At 35.8% G+C, this 21216-nt stretch overlaps 1 protein-coding gene and 1 long non-coding RNA gene across 2 annotated transcripts in view; both read right to left on the bottom strand.

The window, feature by feature from the left end:
• qkib (QKI, KH domain containing, RNA binding b) overlaps positions 1–21216 on the bottom strand; it is a 168632-nt gene that overhangs the window by 93863 nt on the left and 53553 nt on the right.
• LOC147840969 (uncharacterized) lies at positions 1173–7168 on the bottom strand. The gene is made up of 3 exons (XR_015505690.1): positions 6039–7168; positions 1990–4981; positions 1173–1893 (listed from the first exon to the last, which is right to left on the bottom strand). It is a non-coding gene; the product is annotated as an uncharacterized LOC147840969 (long non-coding RNA).

Here is a 21216-nt window from a genome sequence, read left to right as displayed (position 1 = left end):
TATTTTTTATTGAAGTTATTTAATTAACTGTTTTAGCTTTATTTTAGTTATTGTATTTAATTTGTTTAATTAACATTTTTATTTTATAATATTTTAGTTTAGTTAGTTAGTTAATTTATTTGGTTTTACTTTTTCAGCTACTATACTCTCACAATCATTCTGCATAAATTCATAGATATTTTTCTTTTTAAGTTAGTTTATTTCATGTTTTTCAGCTCCTATACGATCCTATATTATTCTGCATAAATGCCTACATATTTTGTTTTATTTAAATGAAACAATGAATTAACTAACTTATTTATTTATTTATTTATTTATTTATAAATAAATAAATATTTAGTTTATTTATTTATTTAGTTAGTTAGTTAGTTATTATTATTATTTAGTTTCTACAAGATTCTGCACAGAAATGCAAAAAAATTACAATTAAAATCTGCAGATTCTGTCTGTCCCTGGATATAAAAAACTGCTTACGGTTTGGTCTGATGAAGTTTCATGGCTCTGTGGATGTTCATCAAAAAAAAAAAAAAAGTGAAAAGCACTAAGGCAGTTTAGCATTTCTGAATGCAGTGGTCTGACGTTGTGATGTTGTGTCTGTGTGTTGTTCTCCTCAATCCGGACTGATGTTCATGTGTGTGTGTAAGGAGTGACAGCAGGAGTCCGGCAGGCATAAAGCGCAGGCTCTGGTGGTGTTGCGAATGCTCATCATGTCCTAATGAACCCTAATTAACCTTCATTAGCCGCGAGGTGATCCGGAACGTCGCTGCATCTCTCCCCTGTGTGTGTGTTATTGTTTATTATCACCGGAGTAATGAGGAGATTCACACACCGACCGCTGCGCCTCACATCTGAATAGCGGAAAACATTTGCATGTGAAGGAATCTATCATCTTACTCCTTATACGATCCATCTGTTCATTTCAAAACTTCACTTTCACCAGGACAAATATAGACTGAGGATGTAAATACACATTCTAAGTCGATTTGTTTTAATTATATGTATATGAGCAAATAAAAAAATCTATTTAATCACTATTTGATCACCCATAATTTTTTCCAAACCTTTTAGGAAGTTTTCATTTAGCAGAACACAGAATATATTTTGAACAATGTTTCAAACTTGTATGACATTCTTTCATTTGCAGAACACACACAAAAAAAGATATTTCAAAGAATGTTGAAAACCTGTAACCATTGACTTCCATAGTAAAAATAAAAATACTATGGAGGTGAATGGTTACAATAGACTTTTTTTTCCATAATATCTTCTTTTGTGTTTAACAGGAAAAAACTGCTTAAAACCTTTATGAGTTTCTTTCATTTGCAGAACACAAAAAAAGATTTTGAAGAATGCTGAAAACCGGTAACCATTGACTTCCATAGTAAAACAAATACCATGAAAGCCAATGGTACATTGCATTTTGTTGATAAAAATATCTTTAGTTTAACAGAAGAGAAATTAAACTTTCCTAAATCTTTATGGTTTTGTTTGTTTGTTTGCAGAACACAAAAGAAGATATTTTGAAGAATGTTAAATACCTGTAACTATTGACTTTTATAGTAAAAAATAAAAATACTATGGAAGTCAATGGATTTCTTTTCAAATATCTTCTTTTGTGTTTAACAGAAGAAAAATAAAATTGTTCCAAACCTTTATACGTTTTTTTTCTTTTGCAGAACACAAGATAATATGAATAATGCTGAAAACCTGTAACCATTGACATCCATAGTGGAAAAAAAAACATGTCCCAGGAAAGTCAATGGTTACATTGCCTTTTTTTTTTTTCGAATATATCCATTTGCGTTTAACAGAAGGAAAAAAAAATTCAAACCTTTATGAGTTTCTTTCTTTTGTAGAACACAAAAAAGAGATATTTTGAAGAATTTTGAAAACCTGTAACCATTGACTTCCATAGTAAAAAAATATATATATATATATTTAACAAGTCAATTAACTTAAGTTGCATGTTTTTGGATGGTGGAAGGAAACCGTGGAACCTGGGGGAAACCCATGTGAGCACGGGGAGAACGTGTAAACTCCGCACAGAAATGTCGACTGGCTTGGTAAGGACTAGAACCAGTGACGTTCTTGCTGTGAGGCAACAGTGCTAACCACCGGGCCACCATGCCACCCATCAAGAAAAGGAGTGAAAGGGGGGGATTCTTCAAAATGAAGACTGCTGCTATATGTAACTTAGGGTATTTATAGTGGCTTGGGAATCGTCTAATTGGTGAATCATAATTGTATTATGCGGGACCGGCTGCAAGCAATCATAAGCACGTGATCCTCTCGGAATTAGTTTATAAATAAACTTCACGTAATTTAAACAAGCAGCAAAAATACTTAGTGTATGTTGAGGACAATTAAACACATATAGGTCAAGTATTGTAATTTGTATTCAAAATGAATAATGCTTTTTGGTATCATGATAATAATGAATCCAAGATAACCACGAAAAAGCTAATTAAGAAATGATAATTACTTATTAATAGAATTCACACATTAATTATTCAGACCGGTTTGATCTCAAACTATTGATTTATGATTAATGAAGCATTGTTTTGTCACAGAAGAACAAGCACAAGCCTATTCTTAGATATCTATAGCCAATTAAATATTCCCTTGCAATCAAAAGTTTTGAGTTGGTAAAATGTTTACCATAACGTTATTCTTTATTCACAAGAATGCATAAAAATGGTCAACCGTAACAGTAAAGACAAACTATATTCAAAATGATGTGCCTAAGACCTGTTTATGATCACAATTCTCTTTTATTTATTTTGTTTTCAAATGCACACACACACACACAAGATGTGCTGGTATTAATACTAGTGGGGACATTTTGGTTCTTACAGCATAAGGAATACAAGCTACATGTCCAGCTATCTTTATTATGACTTCCTATAGATTTAATGCTTTTTATTACTGTGAATATTTTATTTTTTCACCATCTCCCTTAACCATACCCCAATACCCAACTATCACAGGTGATTTATAAGCCATTTTCCATATAGGACCCACAAAAATGTCCCCACAATGTCAAAGTGTATTGTTATTTCTATAATTGTGGGGACATTTGGTTCCCACAGTGTAAAGAATACAAGATAGACGCACAAACGCAACATGTACTGTTACTGCTATACTTGTGGGGACATTTGGTCCCACAATGTACTGAATACAGGGCGCACACACAAACACACGTACACATACTTCAACATCTATCTTAATGGGGACTTCCCCTAGATGCAATATTTTTATACTATACAAATTGTATGTTCTCTCCATCTTCCCCTAAACCCAACTCTTAAAGGTGATTCATGAGCCATTATCTACATAGGAACCAAAAAAAATGGGCCCACAGGGTCAAAGTGTACTGGTATTACTATGTGGAGACTTTTGGTCCTCACAATGTAAGGATTACAAAGAATAAACACACACAAGCACATAAAATGTACTGATCTTACTATACTTGTGGGGACACTTGGATCGCACAGCATTGGCGCACACACACACAAACACACAAAATGTATTGGTATTACTATACTTGTGGGGTCATTTTGTTCCCACAAGATAAGCGCACGCACACACATGCAAAATGTACTGGTATTACTATACTTATGGGTTCCCACAACATGATAAATACATAGTACACACACACACACACGCACACACGCACACACGCACGCACGCACGCACGCACGCATGCACGCACACAAACAAATATGTGCACACTTGTACACCAGTCTTAATGGGGACTTCCCATAGATGTAATATTTTATTTATTGTGCACAAACTGTATATTCTCTCCCTCTACACCTAAACCCAACCCTTACAGGTGATCTATGAGCCATTATCTACATAAGAACCAAAAAATAAATAAATGTCCCCACAGGGTCAAAGTGTACTGGTGCTACTATGTGGAGACATTTGGTGCCCACAATGTAAGGTTTACAAAGTATAAACACACACAAACACATTAAATATACTGGTATTGCTAACATAAATTAGACCTAAACTGCATTTCGTTGCATTGTACTTGTACATGTGTAATGACAATAAAGTTGAATCTAATCTAATCTAAATAAATGCACACACACATACAAAATGTACTGGTATTACTATACTTGTGGGGTAATTTGATTCCTACAACATAAACGCGCACACATGCAAAATGTACTGGTATTACTATACTCATGGGGACATTTAGTTCCCACAACAAGAGAACTACAAGGAACACACACACATAAACATACGCACACACTTGTACACCTATTTTAATAGAGACCTCCTATAGATGTAATGCTTTTATACTCTACAAACTGTATATTCTCTCCCCTATCCCAACCCTACCCCTAAATCCAATCCTTATAGGTGATTTTCCACATGGGAACCACACAAACATCTGTCAAATTGTATTTGTATCCTTGTGGGGACATTTGGTACCCACAATGTAAGTAATACAAGACACAGATACACACAGATGCTCACAGAGATGAAGTGCTATTAATCAACAACAGCTGCTGCAGGTACAGCAGCCAATACCCCAGTTAACGTCCAGTAGTTTCACTTTCATTAAGCCCTCATTCAGAGTTATGAGCTCATCCCATCAGACACGTTTAATTAAAACAATAACACCTGGAGAAAGGACGGGCGGATGGCCAGATCTGCAGTACCACAGGACCAATCCTAAACACACACGGCCTTCAGATCCACATAGTGAGCTTTCATAAACAAATTTCAGGCCTTTCCACCAAGGCAACCCGGAGTGCTGAAATATAATTGGCTAAACTCACAGTGGGCGGGTAAAAGGGATCAAAACAAAGACAGGCGTTCCACCACGTAACTCACATTTTAAAAGCAGAAAATCTGACTTCAGCATTGTTTTTCAGATAAATAAGAATGTTCACTTAGAATGTTTCTGAAATATCTGCAAACAAGGTATTTTTATGCTTTAGAAGAGTCAAAAACTTACATACAGCACCTTTAAAGGGACATGACACCCCCCACTTTCGGTTAAAGTCTACTTTAGAATTTTTTCAAAAGATGCATGATTAATGGGCGTGGAGCTCCGCGAGCATCGGGCAGGAGTGGGCGTGGCCAGCAGGGGAGAGAACAACTGCTGTTGACAGTTAGCTCACAAAATGAGACAAACCGTGAGGAGACGCATGAGTTTATAGTTCACAAAGTTAAAATGTAAAGAAATAAACAGTAATTTAATGCCCTGCTACATTTGTTATTCGTAATTTCATATACACAAAACCACAATTTATATCATTATAAAGATAATCGTGTTCATGTAAACACTATAAATGAGGATTCTCCCTCGATCCCCGGGTCTATTATAGATCTGAATGCAGACTCAGTGCAGCAGGTCTCCTGACCTGTCTATTTAAACCATTAGCCCTGCTGGTAATCTGGAGGATTTAGGCAAACACAGCAGCACGGCGATGTGTCTGAATGTGAACGAACTCCTGATAAAAGTCAACATCCGCCATTCTCCAATTCTCGTGCTGCTCTCCTGACAAAAATGCTAGCAGGACACACACAGCTTTGCTGTATGATCGGCCCTGACTAGACCGCGGGGAAAAAACATGCAACAAACCCCGTGAATCATGGAAACAAACACATACGAGCCTTCATGAACAGCTACTGCGTGCCGTGGGTCCGTGACTCCGTGTCTCACAGCTTGCTTGAAACTGGCGGGTCTGTCTTGCCTTCGGAAAGCACGTGCTGTCATGAATAATTAAGCAGCCGGCTCTTCTCATAGGATAAGAAAGCTCCGCTATGAATAATAATGAGAAACCGACGCGTCATCATTGCACTTGCAGTACTGCGCTACGTCGCCGAGTTTGATCCCGCCCCAAAAATCATTTTAAACCCGGAAGCTGAAATTAGCTGACAAAAGCTCAAATTATCCAGTTTTTCCCACAATTAAAGCTGACAGGTGCTAACATTGTCTTAACTGATGCTCAACACACACACATCTGTTAATATAAAGTATAACCACTTAATATAAAGTTCTCCAGGATGTCCTGAACCTTTAAAAGAGAATTTTGCGATGTGTTTTTTTGTAGCCACACATTTGGTTTATTATATTGTATTAAAGGCGGTGACATTTATTTTCATCTACAGCGTGACACTACATTTCACTAAAGGATACGCTCTAGGTGGAGGAGGAATCAATCTTGCGGCTCATATTGATAATGATTAATAATGTGTGATAGCTGCTCATCCCGACTGTGGACGAGTTTGACCCAGAAAAGGACACACTGGGAGGAATGATAGATGACAGCGGCGCTTCACTCACTCGCTCAACAATTAAAAGCTTAGTCCCTAGCAAGACCCCGGACAGAGTATTTATAGCGCTGTCCCTCCATAGCCACTGTCTCTGCTTACGTTATCACACACAAAACACATACACAAACAGCACAAATACAAACAAACACATGCAAACACACACACACACACATGCACAAATACACTTACGTGTACCTGTTCGCACACGTACATATGCACAAGCACACATGCATGTAAGTGTACTTACACAAACAGACACAAAAACCATGTGCTAGCACACACATACAAATACACACATGCATGTGCACATAAGCGTGCATGCAAACATATACAAACATGCACGATAAAACACACATGAATGAGCACACACATATGCTGTGTACGTGCACATGCACAAGCACACACACACATATACATGCACACAAACATGCATAAATACACATGCACACACATATGCAAACACTAACACACACAAACGCACATGCATACACACATAAAAACACACACACACAAACACGCAACAAACATTCACAAGAACAGATATATGCACACACACACACATTTGCACATGAGTACGCACACCAAACCCATACATGCACAAACACGTGCAAATGCACGCAAGCACAAACACAAACCCGCATGCACATGCACATGCAAACGCACACAAACATGCACACACACACACACACTACAACACACATGTAAAAGCAGGTACACAAAGATGCACACACAAATGCAAATGCATGCAATCACTTTAACACACACAACCACACATGCACACACACATACACATAAACATGTACACAAAAACACATGCAATTCCACACAAACATTCACAAGAACGCATATATGCACACACACACACACACACACACTAACACACACAGCAAATACAGACACATGCACAAGCACACACATATACTGTACACACACACACATGCATACACACACACTAAAACACACATGCACACACTCATGCAAAAGCACGCAGGCACACACAGGTGCACACACACACAAATGCACATCCAAATGCATGCAAATCCACACACAAACATTGACACAAACCCGCATGCACACACATGCACATGCAAATGCACACAACCATGCACACATGAACAAGCACACACACATATACAGTATGCATGCACATATGCACGAGCACTCACACACACTAAAACACATATGCAAAAGCACACAAGCACACAAAGGTGCACACATACACACACACACACACAAAAACACACACACTAAAACGCACATGCCCACACACACACACACATAAACGTGTACACACAAACACACCAGCAATTGCACACAAACATTCACAAGAACACGCACACACACACACATGCAAATGCACGCAAACGCATGCACAAACAGAAACACAAACACACATGCAAATATACATGAACACACACATGCATAAACGTGCACACACAAACGCATGAGTAATCGCACACAAACATTCACAAGTGCATACACACACACACATACACATCACATGCATAGATGCTCACACATACACACACTAAAACACACATGTAAATGCATGCATACACACACAAAGACGTGCACACACAAACACACAAGTAATTACACACAAACATTCACAAGAATACACATACCTGTGTGCACACACTTGCACATGTGCACAAATGCAAAAGCACACACACCCACACACACACACACACACACACACACACACACACACACACACAAACACACACACACACAAGATCAACTTTTACTGTAACAATGTGCACGCTCACATAAGCAAAAGCACACACACACACACACACAAACACACACAAACCGAAAAACACACAAGATCAACTTTTACTGTAACAACGTTCACGCTCACATGAGCAAAAGCAAACAAACACACACACACACACACACACACACACACACACACACACACACACACACACAAACACAAACACACACAAACACACAAGATCAACTTTTACTGTAACAACGTGCACACTCACATAAGCAAAAGCACGCACACACACACACACACACACACACACACACACACACACACACACACACACACACACACAAATGCACAAACACAAGCAAAAGATAAAATTTTACTGGTAATACTATACTTGAGGGGACTCTTAGTCCCCACAACATAATACCAAGCCCACACACATACATACACACACACAAACTCACACACACACACACACACACTCAACAATAACTGTAGATTTGTAGCTTGGACTGAAAGGCAACAATCATCTGAAGCAGCGGCGCTCTTCATGGACGCCTGTCTTTCCCAGCCTAATAACATTGTTCAGCAAATCGGAACGGGTGCGAGCTGTCGAGAGAGGGGCGACACAGCACGAGTCTGAAGGAGCAAATTAATTTCTGCGCCGCTGCGTGTCTGTCTGGGAGACGAGAGAGAGAGAGAGAGTGTGTGTGTGTGTGTGTGTGTGTGGGGCCATTCCTGCTCTTTTATCAGACGGGGCAGGCCACTGTTCCTCTGCCCTGATTCCCCGACCTCATCATACCCTCACATTCATCACCGCCGCGCGTCCCGCGCTGCTTATCTTCCTCACTCTTTCTTTGGCGCTCTTCCCTTCATGCTATACCTCATCTATAAATCTATGGTGTCATCCTGCCCCTGACCTGGAAACATCAGCGACCGCCTGCCACCAGATAATTCGAGATTTTTAGGCCCGCTGAGGCGGATGGTACGGACGCTCACTTGCACATTTGGACTCATTCGTGAAACAGGAGCAGGAGCAATTACTGAGAAAATCCTTCAGTAAAATGTGTTAATATTAGTGTAGTCAAGCGATTAATCCCGATGAAGCGCCTCCAAGATAGAAGTTTGTATTTGGATCATATATACATGTGTACTGTGTATATCTAAGTATATATGTACAAACAAACAAACAAACAAAGTACATAAAATACAAACATATACATAAGATATACATATATATGTAAAATAAATAAATAAATAAATAAATAAATATATATATATATATATATATATATATATATATATATATATACACACACAGTTCTGTTTGGTTCTCGAATCTGATTGGCTGATAGCCATGTGATATTCTGCAGTGACTGCACTCGTACGGGCTCTTCCTCCTTTTGTATTACTCCGCCCACATAGAGTGACAGCAGATCAATAAACTCACTTCAGTTTCACAAGTATTGCAGCTGCTGGACAACATAATGTACTTTTGAGGCTTTCGTGTGAGAATGTAGTTGTTAAGATTGCAACTAAGCAGTTTTTTTATAAGAACAGTGCCTATATTAAATATTTATAATTTCGGAGATTCAACGCTTTGACATGCATCAGGCTGTCATACTGAGCAGAGCAAATATGGTTAACGTTAACGTAATTGCTCATTTATATAATGGGTTATTATAAATATTGTTTATGCTTTTACATGAATATAAACAAGTCTTAAAATAGGTCTTACAAAACTAAAAGTATTTTTTCCACATTATGCACAAATATATTTTGTAAATATGAACTTTTATTTTGGATGCGGTTAATCGCAATTAATCGATTACCCGCACTAGTAATTAGTATAGTTTTATTTTCAGATTTCTGATGATACTTTATATTTAAAAATGTTTACCAGTAATTATCAGCAAAAGCCAGTTTATTACATGTATTATTTATTCTAAATATTTAATTGAAGACAGAATTATTTGCCCTGTTTATTTTTCCCCAATTTCTGTTTACCGAAGAGAAGACTTCTTCAACACATTTCTAAACATTAATAGTTTTAATAACTGATTTCTAATAGCTGATTTATTTTATCTTTGTCACGATGACAGTAAATAACATTTGACTAGATATTCTTCAAGACACTTCTATAAAGCTTAAAGTGACATTTAAAGGCTAAACTAGGTTAATTAGGTTAACTAGTCAGGTTAGGGTAATTAGGCAAGTTATTGTATAATGATGGTTTGTTCTGTAGACTATCGAAAATTTTACAGCTTAAAGGGGCTAATAATATTGTCCTTAAAAGGGTGTTCAAAAAATGAAAAATTGATTTTATTCTAGTTAAAATAAAACAAATAAGACTTTCTCCAGAAGAAAAAATATTATTAGACATACTGTGAACATTTCCTTGCTCTTTTAACCATCATTTGGGAAATATTTAAAAAAAGAAAAAAAAAAAGAAAAATCAAAGGGGGCAATTAATTCTGACTTCAACTGTGTGTGTGACTGTGTGTGTGTGTGTGTGTGTGTGTGTGTGTGTGTGTATATATATATATATACATATAATATATATATATTATATACAAAACAACTGCTTAATTTAGTGGTAATTTAATCATGTGATTAAATCAAGCTAAATATTCAGCATCATTACCTAATGATACTCTAGACAAAACATGAAAAAAAAGCCTTTATTTGAAATGCACATTATCTGAATACAACCTTACTGAATAAAATGGTTCTTTAAATACAATCAACCAACCAACCAACCAACCAACCAACCCACCAACCGACCAACCAACCAACCAACCAACCAACCAACCAACCAACCAACCAACCAACCAACCAACCAACCAACCAACCAACCAACCAACCAACACACCCACCGACCCACCAACCAACCAACCAACCAACCAACCAACCCACCAACCGACCAACCAACCAACCAACCAACCAACCAACCAACCAACCAACCAACACACCCACCGACCCACCAACCAACCAACCAACCCACCAACCGACCCACCAACCAACCAACCAACCAACCAACCAACCAACACACCCACCGACCCACCAACCAACCAACCCACCAACCGACCCACCAACCAACCAACCCACCAACCAACCAACCCACCAACCGACCCACCAACCAACCAACCCACCAACCAACCCACCAACCGACCAACCAACCAACCAACCAACCAACCAACCAACCGACCAACCAACCAACACACCCACCGACCCACCAACCAACCAACCAACCCACCAACCGACCCACCAACCAACCAACCAACCAACACACCCACCGACCCACCAACCAACCAACCCACCAACCGACCCACCAACCAACCAACCAATACACCCACCAACCCACCAACCCACCAACCAACCAACCTACCAACACACCCACCAACCAACCAACCCACCCACCAACCAACCAACTAACCAACCAACCAACCAACCAACCAACCAACCAACCAACCAACCCACCGACCGACCGACCGACCCACCCACCAACTAACCAACCAACCAGCCAACCAACCAACCAACCAACCAACTAACCAATAAACCCACCCATTTTATATGATTAATTAAGGCATTGTTTCTGCTTGTGTGTCAGCAAATAAGTCTAGAAAATGCTAATTGATTTAAGAATTTTTAGTTATTTAGACTAGGAACAAGGGGTGGCTTGGTGGCTCAGTACTTAGCACTGTCACCTCACAGCAAGAAGGTTGCTGGTTCAAGTCCTGGCTTGAACAGTTGACATTTCTGTGTGGAGTTTGAATGTTCTCCCAGTGTTGGCTTAGGTTTCCTCCGCGTGCCCCGGTTTCCCCCACAGTCCAAACACATGCGCCTTAGGTGAACTGAAGATGCTAAATTGGCCGTAGTGTATGTGTGTGAATGAGTGTGTATGGATGTTTCCCAGTACTGAGTTGCAGCTGGAAGGACATTCGCTGTGCAAAACATCTGCTGGAAAAGTTGGTGGTTCATCTTGTTGTGGCGACCACTGATAAATAAAGAACTAAGCCAAAGGAAAATTAATAAATTTCATTAACAAAACTAACTACATTAGCTGTGCATTTCCCTAAAAAATAACTGCATAACTGTTTGTCAGCCAATCAGAATCGAGCAATCAACAGCCACACACAGTCTTACACACATAGAGCGACCTTTTGATGGTGATAATTGGCATCTTTTGAAGAGGTGCTGTGATATTTAATGACTAATAGTTTAAAGTTAATGACTGTCCAGAAGGGGGTCTCCAGCAATTAACATGATTCCCCTCTCCATCAGATGTCTGCTGGGAGATATGGAGCTGTTCTGACCTCGGCACAGATTACCGGCTCCCCAGAGACGCTCTACGTCAAGAAGTCTTTTATGAAAACTGAAAAATGTAATCTGCAGAGAAAGCTACAAGTCATTGCTAACAAAAAAGCCAGCAACATTACCTTAAAGGACCCGTGAAGTGCTTTGAAATTCGAATGGGTTTTTTTTTTTTCGAGGTTTGACGTAATCTCAACTAAGTCATGATGAGAGGGCGGGACTACGAGTAGCTCCTCCCATTTAAAATGAACAGCCAATAGCGTTTTGTTTTTATCACTTCTCTGCCAGTGAGAGAGGTTGAGATCAAGCGCATCAAATAAGAAGCAAATGAAAAGTGTTTTAAAGGGGGCGGGGCATGTCAGATAGTAGAGAGCATCTGATTGGTCTGAAGATTAGATGAGAAACTAAAGTATGTGGTAATGTAAACAAATGTTGATCGATTTAGGCAGAGTGACAGATTGCAAGCTTTGGATGTTTATATCAGGTTTGTATCTTCTCAATTAAATTTAAAAAAGGGACGGGGCTTCAAGTAGCTCCTCCCATCTTAAATGAAAACAGCCAATAGTGTTTTGTTTTTTATAATTTCTCTGCCTGTTTAGCTCAAGCGCATCAAATGAAAAGCAAGTGATAAGCGCTTTGAGGTGGGTGGGGCATGTCAGATACTAGAGAGCATCTGATTGGTCGGAAGATTTGATGAGAAACTAAAGTACGTGGTAATGTAAAAAAAGGTTGACTGATTTAGATGGAGTGACAAATTGCAAGCTTTGGATGTTTATATCAGATTTATATCTTCTAAATGTGAATTTTAAAGAGAGGGCGGGACTACGTATAGCTCCTCCCATAAAAAAAAACAGCCAATAGTGTTTAGTTTTTGTCACTTTTCCGCCAGATGAGCTCAAGCACATCAAAAAGATGCAAATGAGAAGTGCTTTAAAAGGGGCAGGGCATGTCAGACACTAGAGAGCATTTGATTGGGCAAAAGATTTTATAAGAAATCGAAGTATAAGATGGCGTCAAATTTTTTTACATATTTAGACAGCAGTGACAAAATGCAAGCTTTATATGTTTATATTAGGTTTATATCTCCTAAATGAAAAATTTGAATAGAGGGTGGGGCTTCAAATAGCTCCTCCCATCTGAAAAAAAACATCCAATAGTTTTTTTTAGCATTTCTCTGCCAATAGCTTAAGCGCATCAAATAAGATGCAAATGAGAAGCGTTTTGAAAGGGGCAGGGCATGTCAGACACTAGAGAGGATTCGATTGGCCAAAATATTTTATGAGAAATCAAAGTATTAGATGGCGTCAAAAAAATTATCTATGTAGGCAGCAGTGACCAATTGCAAGCTTTGGATGTTTACATCAGGTTTATATCTTCTAAATTAAATTTTAAGTAGTGGCCGGGGCTTCAAGTAGCTCCTCCCATCTTAAAAAACAGCCAATAGTGTTTTGTTTTTATTATTTCTCTGCCAGTTGAGCTCAAGCACATCAAACAAGATGCAAATGAGAAGCATTTTGAAAGGGGCGGTGTATGTCGAATACTAGAGAGCATTTGATTGGTAGAAAGATTTGATGACAAACTGAAGCTAAAGCTTTGTCACTGCTTTTAAATGCACAAATAGATATCCTTACAATTAACTGATACTAACATCTAAAAAACGTTATTTTAAAGTTACTTTAAGTACACTCTGACTGTCTGACCAATATCATTGTCATTATTTTAGCATTCTGGTGAAGCTAGTGGTGCAGAAATGACACACTTTACCTCAACCAAATAAAAAATCCTGTTAAAATAGGCCTATTCTTGTAGTTTTATCATAAAGCGAGTCTCCGGTCTCTCAGAATATAGAGAACTCCATTGACACTGAGAGCTGTTTGAGGACGTCTCATTTTATTGCTCATCCTCCACCTCCTAATGAACCCAAACTCACTAATAATGATCCAGGATGTCCTTCAGACCTGCAAGGGCAGCCAGAACCTTTTCACACACACACCATACATGCATACACACACACATAACGGCCTTTACTGCAGTGTTGGCGAACTCTCAGACATTTAAGAGCTAAATTACCCACAATGCTTTTACAGCTGCAGAAGGGAAGCATCATACCCGTGAAAGCCGGAGTGGTAATTGAATATGAAATGAAATTAGCTTTTTATAAAGTTCCAGCATTACGCACAGGATTCATATCAAATATTAATATTATCATCACTGCCGGCATGAAGAATGCAAACATTCCTGAGGAACAACCCTCCTGACTTTCAAACATCCTCTTCACATTTACTTCCTCAGTACATTTGTCTTGCTTTCAGTTACAGATATCTTAGAGTTTTTAAAACAGGATACATTTGCTTTAGGAGCTAAATTACACACGGTATTAAGTCAGACATATTTTAAGGACTTTTAAAGACGATTTTTTTCTTCTTAGAAGAAAATTAAATACCAGACCTTGGATATTCATATAATGCTTGTCAAATGTTCCCATCCTCTTAGTCAACCAATAAATACATAAGAAAGTAAAGAAACAAATAAAACTAAATAAATACAATTAATGAAATTAAATAGATAAATAAATGAATACAATTAAAAATAAAATAAATTTAAATAAAATGTAAATAAATAAATAAAATAATAAAATAAAACAGCTAAATTAATAAGACAAATAAATAAAATAGATAGAAAATAAACAAATAAGATAAATAAATAAATAAACAAATTAATAAATAAATCAATGAATAAATAAAAAATAAACAAATAAATAAATAAGATACATAATTAAATAAAATAGATAAATAAATAAATAAGATAAATAAATGAAATAAATAAATAAATAATATAAATAAATAAATAGATAAATAAATAAATTGATAGGTAAATAGATAGAAAAATAAACAAATAAGATAAATAAATAAATAAATAAGATACATAAATAAATTAAAATAGATAAATAAATATATAAGATAGATAAATAAATAAAACAGATAAATAAATGAAATAAATAAGTAAATGATATAAATAAATAAATAAATAAATTTATAGATAAATAGATATAAAAATAAACAAATAAGATAGATAAATAGATAAATAAATAAATAAATAAAATAGATAAATAAATAAAATAAATAAATAAAATAGCTAAATAAATAAATAAGATAGATATATAAATAAAATAGATAAATAAGTAAATAAAATAGATAAATAAATGAAATAGATAAATAAATAAATAAATAAATAAATAAATAAATAAATAAATGAAACAGATAGATAGATACATAAATAAATAAATGAAATGAATAAATAAATAAATGAAATATATAAATAAATAAATGAAATAGATAGATAAATAAATAAATAAATAAATAAATAAATAAATAAATAAACAAAATAGATAACTAAATTAAATAGAAAAATGAATGAATGAATGAATGAATGAATGAATGAATGAATGAATGAATGAATGAATGAATTTCTTTTTCAAATCTTTTTCTGTGCAAGATAAGATTAGAAGTTATTTTTGATATTAGTAGGACTTTTTTTATATTAGCTCTTTTCTTTAACGCCAAACATAGCCAGTCTTTCTAACTTTCATTATTTTTTCAAACATTGTGAATATTAATATTGGAAAGAATCAGTTTCACCATCACCACCTGTAAATAAGTCATTATTATTTGTACAGCAGTTATAGTTTCTGTTTGTTTCGGTATAGAGTCCATTAGTTTATTCAATTCACCAATAGCACATGTGTTTGGACTGTGGGTGAAACCAGAGCACCCGGAGAAACTCGCTTCATTGAGTGCATTGTGTCTGACATTGCAATCTCAGCTTGCATCATAAAGGCTGCATCCAGATACTTTTGGATTTTCTTGCCGTGAGGTGACAGTGCTAACCACTGAGCCACCGTGTCGCCCTAAGATGGTGCAATTAATTAAAATTTAGTTTTGGTTTTGGCTTCCAAAGTCCAAACCTGATCAAACACAGCCAAACCATTTAATTAAGACCTGAAATTACAGGCAGGTGTGTTTGATTCGGGTTGCAACTGAAATCTGCAGGTAGGTAGATCTCCAGAAACAGAGTTGGTCACCTGGGGTCTATATCATGGTGCTTTTCAAGTCTATTTGAACTCAAAAACAAGTGGTGTTTCTTTTTATTTTATTTATTTATTTTATTTTTTTTGTGGTGTGTGCATTATCAAGCAAGCATGTCTAGTTATGTTAACCACATTATACGTTAAAGCATGAATTAGTCAAAAAACATTCATGCATCATCTGCGTTTAACAGCATGCTCCTTTCCCGCGGGAGACACAGACGCATAAACAGCCCTCAAAGCAGAAAACTTCAGCAAAATGGAGGTCTCTAATCCCAAACAGCGTTTACGCCCCTGCTGGAGAGACTCAATTAGTGCTGGCCATGCAGGAATCAAGCTGGGATGGAATAAGTTAATTGGGATCAATCAGCTCGGATCTGGCGCGGTTCCCCAGGGCTGCGAGCCTTAGGCAAGCAGGATCTGACGGCGATGGCTTGAAAGATTTGTTAACCACCGACCGGGATTGTTGGAGATGCGGCTCAGCGGCTCTGACTCAACACAAACTGGAAAGACGAGGGAGAATTCAATGTCACCCCTGTTACTAGAGCTGTGTAAAGACTCAAAGAGAGCGACAGGGGGTAAATACAAACCTAGAGAGGCTCAATTTAAAGAAACACTTCACCTTGAATAAGGTATATGCACAGTATGTGACTTGTTTTCATTTGAGAACATTCCTTTTACAACATCGAAGTCGAAATGTAATTAAAATACAATCAGTTAAACAGACTTAAGCTTTCATTTAGTTGTTAAAGCGTAAAACAAGATTAAATATGATCACTTTAAAGTGATGCGTTCTAAATAACGATCACAACAAAAGATCTCACACCACTTGCAAGGACTAAAATAAGGGTTATAATAGTATACTGTGTAGTTAAATAGTTACTATTGATGCAACGATGAACCACGAGCCACTTGAAAGTTATATAAATAAGTGACGGTTCAATTAAATTGACCCGCATTCTCAAATACGGTGACAACATACTTCTGTTGGACAAAATAATATAATTTCACACAAAAAGTTCTATAAATGCACAAAATGCACAGGATATGCATGCTAAGTGTGTTTAACAAGAATCGCTGCAAAGAGAAAATTGATATTCCAAAATATGTAGGCTACAGAACATGTAAACAGGTTTTTAATTATTCAGTTTGAGTGCAAGCATGGTGAATTAAAAAAATAGACCCCAAAATATAAGGCATAAACTGCACTGTTAACCCTTACTGTAGATTATGCAGCAAATAACTGTAAAATAGCCAGTGTTTAGCTGTAATGAAAGGAAACAGTATTTTACTGTAAAAGGAGCAGGATTTGTAGGAAATTCTGTAGTGCAAAGAATAAATCACAGTAATTTACTTTATGTACCCATTACAGAAATTTACTGTCATAATAAATTGTAAATTACTGATCAACCATTACTGCCCCTTGTACTTTGATGCTTTATGTTGCTATATATACACACACACACACACACACACACACACACATATATATATATATATATATATATATATATATATATATATATATATATATATACATACATACATACATACAAACATACATATACACATATATATTGTATATACATACAAACATATATATATATATATATATATATATATATATATATATATATTTTTTTTTTTTTTTTTTCCACTACAGAATTTATATATATATATATATATATATATATATATATATATATATATATATATATATATATATATATATATATATATATATATATACATATATATATATATATATATATATATATATATATATATATATATATATATATATATACATATATACATACATACATACATACATACATACAAACATACATACATACAAACATACATATACACATATATATTGTTATGTATCTACATACAAACACATATATATATATATATATATATATATATATATATATATATATATATATATATATATATATATATATACTGTTTAGTTTTGATATGTGAATGGTCAGTATTGAGGGGAGAGTGGGACATTGCATTGATGATAAGCTGAATTTCACTGCTGCCATCTCTTGTGTTTTGTTTAGTTTCTTTTATGTTTTAACGTTGAGTATCAGGAGTCAACCAATGCCACAGAGATCATCAAAAGCTAAGCATAAGATATGGACGAGATGCATTTAAAGGCAAAAATATTCACACAGAGCAAAAAAACTGTCACAATAATTCTTATATCTTTGTTTACATTTCTATAATTAATCTAATTTGCCTAATTTAACCTATGGTTAAGCTTTTAAATTGCACTTTCAACTGAATATTAGTATTTTGCTAAATTACTAGTAAAAATGTGTTATTTAAAACAAATATATATCTTAAACAGCACGTACACACATGTTTGCAGAGACTCAATGAATTTGTATGGAAAACTTCAAATGAAGTAAGTAAAGTGGCATTAACAGTATAGTATAAAGGCTTTTCTAAATAAATGTATTATTCATGTAATTTTTGTGTTTTTTATTATTATTTGGAACGACATGAGGATCAGATTATTTATTATTATATTTTTGCTATGGATGAAGTTTGCATATTTTTATTGTTTTTATTAAACAATAAGTGCATAATTGTAATAAATGTAGGCAGTTGCTTTGAAAATATGCTATGCACTGCTATGCACCAGGAGGGTCAAACTCCTGGAGGGCCACAGCCTAGCAGAATTTAGTTCCAGCCCTGCTTCAACACACTACCTTTAGATTTAGTTTGATCAGGTGTGTTTAATTAGGGTTAAAGCTTAACTGCACTGTTACCCTGTAGATTATGCAGTAAATAACTGCAAAATAGCCAGTGTTTTGCTGTAATGAAAGGAAACAGTATTTTACTGTAAAAGGAGTAGAGTTTGTATAAAATTGTGTAATGCAAAGAATAAATTACAGTAATTTACTTCATGTACACATTACAGGTAGTAACTGTGACAATAAATGGCAAATTACTGTTCAACCATTACTGTCCCATTTACTCTGATGCTTTATGTTGCTGTTTATAGAGATGTGCATTTTAAAGGCAGAAGACAATGATTTAGGAATCACCAAACTCTCACAGGCTGTCTTATTTTAAAGTTTTCAGAAAATGCTGGCCCTTTAAGGGAGCCAGGTGTTTGATTTGTTTACTGCTGAGTGTGCTCTATTCTCTAAATTAGATGTAGAGTTAGATGTGTTTTAGGCTTTAAATAAGAATCTACAATGAGTAAGTAAAATGTGTTCAAATGTTTTTGAGGGTTTCTAAAATAAGGCTGTGTTTTAAGTTATATTGTTGTTATCTTGAACTGTGTACTTGAAAGCTACATTGTTAGCTAGTGAGCCTCTCCTCGCTTTTGTTTAAGTATATTTATTTATTGGATATTGCATATATTTAATATATTGGATATTCAGGCCCCAGGTTGTGAGTTTGTTGCTAAGTATTTTTCAGAGCTGAGTTTCCACCTCTGAATTTATATAAGAAACACAATAGAAAAGTTTGTTGTCATGAGATTTTTTTAAGTAGATAATAATTATAACAATAAAAGATTGGATCCTTTGGATTTTCAGTGTTGCCGACTTTATTTTTGTTTTTTATAATTATTTTAAACTTTTGTATTGAGAATTGACACAGTATGTGCCTGTGTTTGACAAGCATGTTTCTATTTTTATCTAGAGTATGTGTGTGTTTTTGTCAAATGCTTATTTTTTAATTATTTGAAACTTTAATAAATAACTGTTATGCTTTTGTGGCCGGAAAGATAGCTACATCATCATTACCCTGCAGGCTGCGTTTTGCTAATAGGGCTGTGAGACAATAAATAAGAAGAGCGGAGCTGCTGCAAATGAATAAAAAGAGTGAGGCTAGGGTCAAATAAATAAATAAATGAAAAAAAAGTGCCACTGCTGAGAGTGCAAGCAGCTAGAAACACCGGCCCTCGCGGCCAAAAAATGCCAACTGACCCATTTGGGACTCAAACCAGCGACTTTCTTGCTGTGCTAACCACTGAGCCACCGTGTCGCTATACATTTATTAAAAAACGAAAAAATAACCAAGTTCTCGAAGCAAATTTATAGCTGTGTTTATAATGAAGCGCTCACCTTGCTGTGCATGCAGTGTGAATGCTCTCACAAAGCCTACATGGTGTAAAATCATCACATGTGGTACAGTATGTGTACTGCATTTGTCTATATAAAAATTAGCTGCTGCGTCTGTATTCGTCACTTTACAGTAAGTAGATCTCTCTCAAAACTTTCCACTTTCATAACATTGCGCTCTCAAGATAATTTGCCCTTTAAAAATAAGTCCCTAAGGTTTAAATGAACAAATGCTTTAGATGCTTATACTGACACTTGAAGAGCATTTGGCTAAGAAAAGAACCTCCTAGATTTATGCTGCTCAGACGCACAGCGGCCGTCGACCACAAACCATCAGCTTAATAACACAATAAATTAAATGGACTCATAAAATGGACTCAAACACTTTGTGCAAGCCTCACTTCTTCAGTACGTCTTAATGAAATCAATACACTGGATGTGGGCCCATGTCCTAATGCAAGGAAAACTAGATTACATTGACTTGTATGTCTGTGTAATTAAATAAGAGCCATACCGAGGAGCAGCGCACGGTTATTTACTATTCCATTTACTCACTGACGTTCAGTAAAGAGCTTGAGTGTGTGCTGTATTCAGAGATTTGTTGAAATCATATTTGACTGACCTTCAAATACGAGTCTTCAAACACAACACACGAAAAAGTTAGATGAAAGAGGAGGCGTGAGAACATGACACGTCTAAATCAAGTA

The sequence above is a fragment of the Danio rerio genome, chromosome 13, assembly GCF_052040795.2.
Source record: "Danio rerio strain M-AB ecotype USA chromosome 13, GRCz13ab, whole genome shotgun sequence".
NCBI classification, from domain to species: Eukaryota; Metazoa; Chordata; class Actinopteri; order Cypriniformes; family Danionidae; genus Danio; species Danio rerio.
Note: the sequence above shows the minus strand (reverse complement) of the source record. Positions and strands in the feature narration are given on the sequence as shown.